This window comes from Pseudorca crassidens, chromosome 19, assembly GCF_039906515.1.
Source record: "Pseudorca crassidens isolate mPseCra1 chromosome 19, mPseCra1.hap1, whole genome shotgun sequence".
Lineage (NCBI taxonomy): Eukaryota > Metazoa > Chordata > Mammalia > Artiodactyla > Delphinidae > Pseudorca > Pseudorca crassidens.
Genome location: NC_090314.1, coordinates 18,693,020 through 18,699,164, shown reverse-complemented (window position 1 = coordinate 18,699,164; position 6,145 = coordinate 18,693,020).

Below are 6,145 nucleotides of genomic sequence, written 5' to 3'. Positions count from 1 at the left end.
GGTTTTTCGCGGCACTTTCCAGGGCTTCTCCCCAACGTGGTTCAGACCCCAGGTTGGGAAATACGCTGGGAGGGGACCTGGCATCTGTCCTGTATGGCGGCCCCCTTGGCACCCCTCCCACCCAAGGGAGAAGGTAATGGCCAGGGAGCTCTGCCAAGGCCTGTCGGAGTGGACTCAGCCACCCAGGAAAGCAGCCCTGACACCACCCGGCCCGGCTAATTGGGAGCTTCCACTCCCTGCATGTCTTTGAGAAAACCAGCCTCCCCATTCCCAGAGCCCTCCCTGGGCATTTACGTAAAACCCTCTGCCCCTGCCAACTCCTCACAGACCCCTCCACAGCTGGAAAAACCAGTCCCACCAGACCAGGGGAGGCAGGCTGACCCACGCTAGATGCCCAGAAAGAGGGACCCTCACCCCAAATGGCAACCTGCGGCAAGAAGGATACAGGGGAGACTCACAGGAACAGGTTCAAAACTATGGCCTTCAGAGTCCAGGACCAGACTGCACTCTGGATCATTCTGCCTCCCAACCTCCCCTCCCCCTCTCCTCTGCCTCTCCTCCTTCATGAATTCCAGAGTTTTCATTTATCTGGCAAGGCAGGGTGGGGGTGGGGAAGGATGTCACCACATCCACCATCCATCCTGGGAGCTCAACGTCCCTTCCTGGCTGGAAGTTCATCTAGATGGAGGTTTCCAGGAGGTCCCTTCTGCTGCAGTGGGAGAATAAAAAGAGATCTTTACCATCACTCTCATGCCCCGTAAAACAGGGAAATGAGTTGTGAAGAAAGAAAACCAGAAAGGATTTAATTCTGGATTTCCCCTCTGGGCTGGGCCTGTACCCAGTGCTCCCAGAGCTGGGGGTTTGAGGGTTGGGGGAGGGGGCTGCTGCATGGGGGAGAACATGGCTGTCCCCAGGGCACAGGAGATCCTGACAGGACATGCCAGACATCCAGCAGAATGAGAAGTGTCAGGAGCGGGGCCCTGCCCCCATCCCAGACCCCCAGGCTGGCATTCTTCACTCATGAAGCACAGTCATAAATCACGGCTCCCACCCAGACCCACACTCGGACCCTCCCAAGGCCCCAGGCGACAGCCCCCTCCACTGGGAGTGGGCCAGGCCCAGAGTGGTGGGACTCCACCGTGGCTTACCCGCAGTGGGTTCCTAAGGAGTAGTCCCAGCCCCATCTGCAAGGAGGACCCTCTGCTGCTACTTTCTTCGGGACCCTGGTTTGGTACCCACAGTCCAGCCCTGGCTGGGGAAGAGATAGGTGTGCTTCCTAGGGGACACGTGGGCCTCCACTGTTCTCAGCTCCCCTTTGGACCTCTCCACTTCCCCGTCAGTCTGGCTCAGAGAGGGCCAGATGTGGACTGAGACCACACAGCAGCCCCAGGGGATGACTGGGCTGGCCCTGCCTTCCTTCTCAGGTGAGGAGGTGGATGAAAACTGGCCTAAGGGTGGAGGGGTCTGCTATGGTGGGTGCCCTGGCAGGGCTCAGGACAGGCTTCCCCCAGGTGCTTAGAATCCATCCTCCTCAGCAGGCAGGAGGGCATACGGGAGGCTGGCGGCCCCTGTTGTCCTAATCACTGTCATTAGCTGGGCAATAAAGAAGCATGGACTGGGCCTTTGAAGAAAGGGCCGTCAACCCAGGTCAGGTGTGTGCAGGCGGCCTAGCAGCTCAGCCCCTCCTGGACACACACACTCTGGGCTGCAGGTGGATGGGGCTCTGCGGGGATGGGGGTCTATGCCCTCCCTGCCTGGCCACTCACACCCCTTCCCGCCATGGCTTCCAGGAAGGTAGCAAGGGGTTTTGAGTGTCTCCTACGAGCTGAACCTGCACAGTGCTGGGACTCAAAAACTTCTATGGTAGTGAGCTCCCCGTTGCTAGAGCAGATCAATGAGGCCGGAACAATTTGAGGACAGTCTGCCTGACGCGGCTGTGTCCCTAGTTCCTAGCACAGGGCCTGGTATGGTGACCGTTGTAGGAATGAATGAATATATCAGAAGGATGGGGGGCTTCTTGCTCCTGGAGGGAAGTCTGCCCTCAAAGCCCTTTTCCAGACTGTTGTGTGTGAAGTGCTATGCGACCTTGAGCCAATGTCACCTTTTAGGCTCATCAGATAGGCCCAGTTTTCCCCTGCCCCTGTCCCCTAGGGCCCTGGGAATGTCCCTGTTTCCCTCCCCCCTCTTCCTGCTGGCCAGTCCCAGCCCCAGCCCCAGAGAACCGTAGCAGCCAGAAGGCCCAGCAAAGAGCTATCAAGACAAGTTTTTAAGGAGAAACCTGGCATGTGTGCTTGTTAGGGGGAGGCAGAAGGTGGGAGTAGGGTTATTGATCCCCCTCTCTGGGTTAACCTTGACTTGGGCTTTAGGTCAAGGGAAGCTCTGTGGGTTAGAATCCTCAACCCCAGAGTAGGCCCCTTGGGGGCTCAGGCCACGACTCCCCTGTCTCCCCAAAGTCTCAGAGGGGAGGCTGCTTCATGAAATGGAAGGGGTGAGCTGTGCAGGCGGGTGGGCAGTGCAGCCAGGGGTGCAGGGTGAGGGATGGGGTAGGACTGGGATGGGTGAGGTTTTCGTGGGTGCCAGCCTGGAGAGGGTGCCCCCTGCAGCCTCCACCCAGTCTGGGCCCCATTAGTCACGATTAGCAGAGCCAAGAGGTTTTTCTAGGGGGCTTAAAAGGCTGAGCCTCAACCTCAGGGAAAGGAAGGGGGAGAGGAGGGGATGCAGTTGGGGGCAGATGGAGCAGCCTGATCGGGAAGATTGTGACAGAGATTCAGAAGAGCTGCTCTTAAAGGTGGGGAGACCCACAGACACCTATACAGAGAACCACTGATTCCTGGGTCACACAGAGGGCAACACATAGACATGCACAGACACCTGCGTACATAGTTACACACTCACAGGTACTCATAGCCCTCAGACACCCAGAGTCATTCGTGGACACACACACACATACACAGTCACAGACATTTGTACAAACACTCACTCAGACACTCACATAAACACGGATGCCCACGCACACAGTGTCAGACCTGAGTGTTCCCAGAAGTACAGAGAAGCTCACACACACTGAGACACAGATTCTGTCACAGACACGCCCAGCATCACATTATAGCTCCACAGACTTAATGCACACCCACGGAGGCACATGTGAGCATGGTAACAGAAATGTAAATACTTGCACACTCACAGTCACACACACACACACACACCGGCATTGCTCCTCCCCATCTCCACAACCATGCCTCCTGCAGCAGGAGGGATTAAGGTGAGACAGGAGAAGCCTGCCCTCCCCACCCAGCAGGACTCTAGCTACAACCCTCACCACTGGTCCCCCCACAGCTCTCGGCTTGGAAACTCCCTGGATTTCCCAGAGGGTCAGCCACCCAGAACCGGCTCAGACCTCCCAACCCAGCGCCCTTGTCACACACCTTCCACGGCCCTGGCCAGTGCTCCTCTGATCATCTACAGCCAAGGAGCTGTGCTCTCCCCCAGGAAGCCCGTCCTGACTAACTCCAGACCTCTCCAGCCCTTCCTTGACCTGGGGTCCTCGGGCCTCAGGGCCTCCTGACAGCCATGCTTGGGCCCTGTCCCTCTGCAGATGTTCTTAGGGTCTTCCACGCCAATGGAGTAAGACTTGGAAGGCCTGGGAAGTGGCAGGCTCAGTCTTGGGAACTCACTTTTGGAAGACAAGCTCAGCTCACATGAACATAAGTAGACAGGGAATTTCCTGGCTGTCCAGTGGTTAGGATTCTGCGCTTCCACTGCCATGAGCCCGGGTTTGATCCCTGATCAGGGAACTAAGATCTCACATGCCAAAAATAAATAATGGCCAAAATAAATAATGGCCAAAAATAAATAATGAATATTTTTTTTAATTAAAAAAAAAAGCTCACATTCTCTTAAAACATACATACACACACACACACACACACACAAGTAGACAGAAGATAGCCAGTCCTGACATGGGGTGCTAGGAGGGAGCCCCCCCTTCCAGCATCCTGGGACTCCCAAGAGTGGAAACATACTCTTCCTTCTCCCTGGGGACACCAGACTGCCCTATGGCAGACAGTGGCCAGAGAGATTTCCCTCCCTAGTCAGGGCTGCTATTGGCTCAGAGCATCCCAGCCCTAGGCAGAGCTCAGCAACAGACAGTGAACCGGTTCTGACCACCAGTCTCCAGAGAGACAAATCTTCCCCTGGTTCCAGTCTGTTTAAACACCGAGCTACAGCCCGTCCAGGCCAGAGCCCAGCTCAGCTACATCGGCAGGTCCTGAAATTAGGGTGCTGGGGTGTGTGGGACCAAACCTCCAGATGGAAGCAGCTTCCAAGGGGAGCAGAGCCGACCTTGCAATAGCTAGAATTGAGGGTAGACACCAGGACAGACTTTCTGGGTCTAGGAGAGAACTCTGAGGGGCTGGAGAGGATGAGAAAAGGAGAGGATGGTCCTATCTGGAGGCCGAGAATGAGAAGAATGACCTCACAAATCCTTTCAGTCTCAATTCCCAAGGTTCCTGCTTCTACTCCCAAACTGCATGCAATAAGGAAGTACTTCCCAAAGGAAAGAGGGAGTCAGAGCCCGCACCCATTCCTGGGGCAGAGGTGGGATCCTGTCTCAGGAGGGAAAGAAGTTCATCTCAGCCATCAGTCTCACTGTAGGAAGGTGAAAACCAGTCTCTCCTGCCAAACCATCAGAGTCTCCCTGGGACCCTTGGCCCCTAAATTCATTTGCCTTTCCTTGATTTTTAATGAAGTTGAAAACTTTTCATTTGTTTATTGGCCATTTGCATTTTATCTGTGAATTGCTTATTCATGTACTTTGTCCATTTTTCTGTGAGACTGTCTTTCTTCTTATTTACTTAGAGGAGCTCTTTATATATTATGAATATTAACCTTTTGTCTGTTACATATGTTACAAAACTTTCTTCCAGGCTGTTTTTTGTCTTTCAACTTCGTTTATGGTACATTTTGCCCTAATGAAATATTTAGTTATTTACGTAATCAACAAACATTTCTTTATGTTTTCTGCACTTGAGATCATGCTTTAAAAATGAATTCTCCATTCCATAATTATAAAAATGTCTCCTATATTTTTCTATTTATTTGTATGGTTTTCCTTTTACATTAGATCTTTAATCCATCTGGATCTTTTTAAATTTATTTTTAACATCTTTATTGGAGTATAATTGCTTTACAATGGTGTGTTAGCTTCTGCTTTGGACTTTTTAATGTATAACATGAAGTAAGATTTAATTTTATTTCTTTCAGATGGAAAACTCACTATCCCAAGTTCACTTATTGAATTTTTATACTTTACTACTGCTTTAAAATATGTTATTATCATATACCAAATTCTGACAAATAGCTAAGTTTATTCTGGACTCTATTTTCTTCCATTAATTTATTTTTTAATTTGCACCAAGATCACACTGTTCTAATTGCAGAAGCATTATTGAACATTTTGAAATCTAGCAAGGCAAGTTCCCTCTATATTAGTCTTCTTTTTCAAAAACTTCTAAGCTATTATCATGTATTTACTCTCTCCTAAACTATATATATATATATACTCTTTTTCTTTTTTTTTTACTTTTTGGCCACACCACACCACATGTGGTATCTTAGTTCCCCAACCAGGGATCCAACCCACGTCCCCTGCAGGGGAAGCGCAGAGTCTTAACCACTGGACTGCCAGGGAAGTCCCATTCTTCCCTAAACTTTAAAAAGTAATTCCCTGGCAGTCCAGTGGTTAGGACTCAGTGCTCTCACTGCCCTGGCCCAGGTTTGATCCCTGGTCAGGGAACTAAGATCTCACAAGCCACACAGCATTGCCCAAAAAAAAAAAAAAAAAAAAAATCGACTTGTCAAGTTCAGGGAGTGGGGAATTAGACTTTTGATTTAAATTACATTTAGCTTAGGGGCTTCCCTGGTGGCGCAGTGGTTAAGAATCCGCCTGCCAATGCAGGGAACATGGGTTCGATCCCTGGTCTGGGAAGAACCCACATGCCGCAGAGCACCTAAGCCCATGCACCACAACTACTGAGCCTGAGCTCTACAGCCCACGTGCCACAACTACTGAAGCCCGCATGCCTAGAGCCTGTGCTCTGCAACAAGAGAAGCCACTGCAATGAGAAGCCCACGCACCACAACGAGT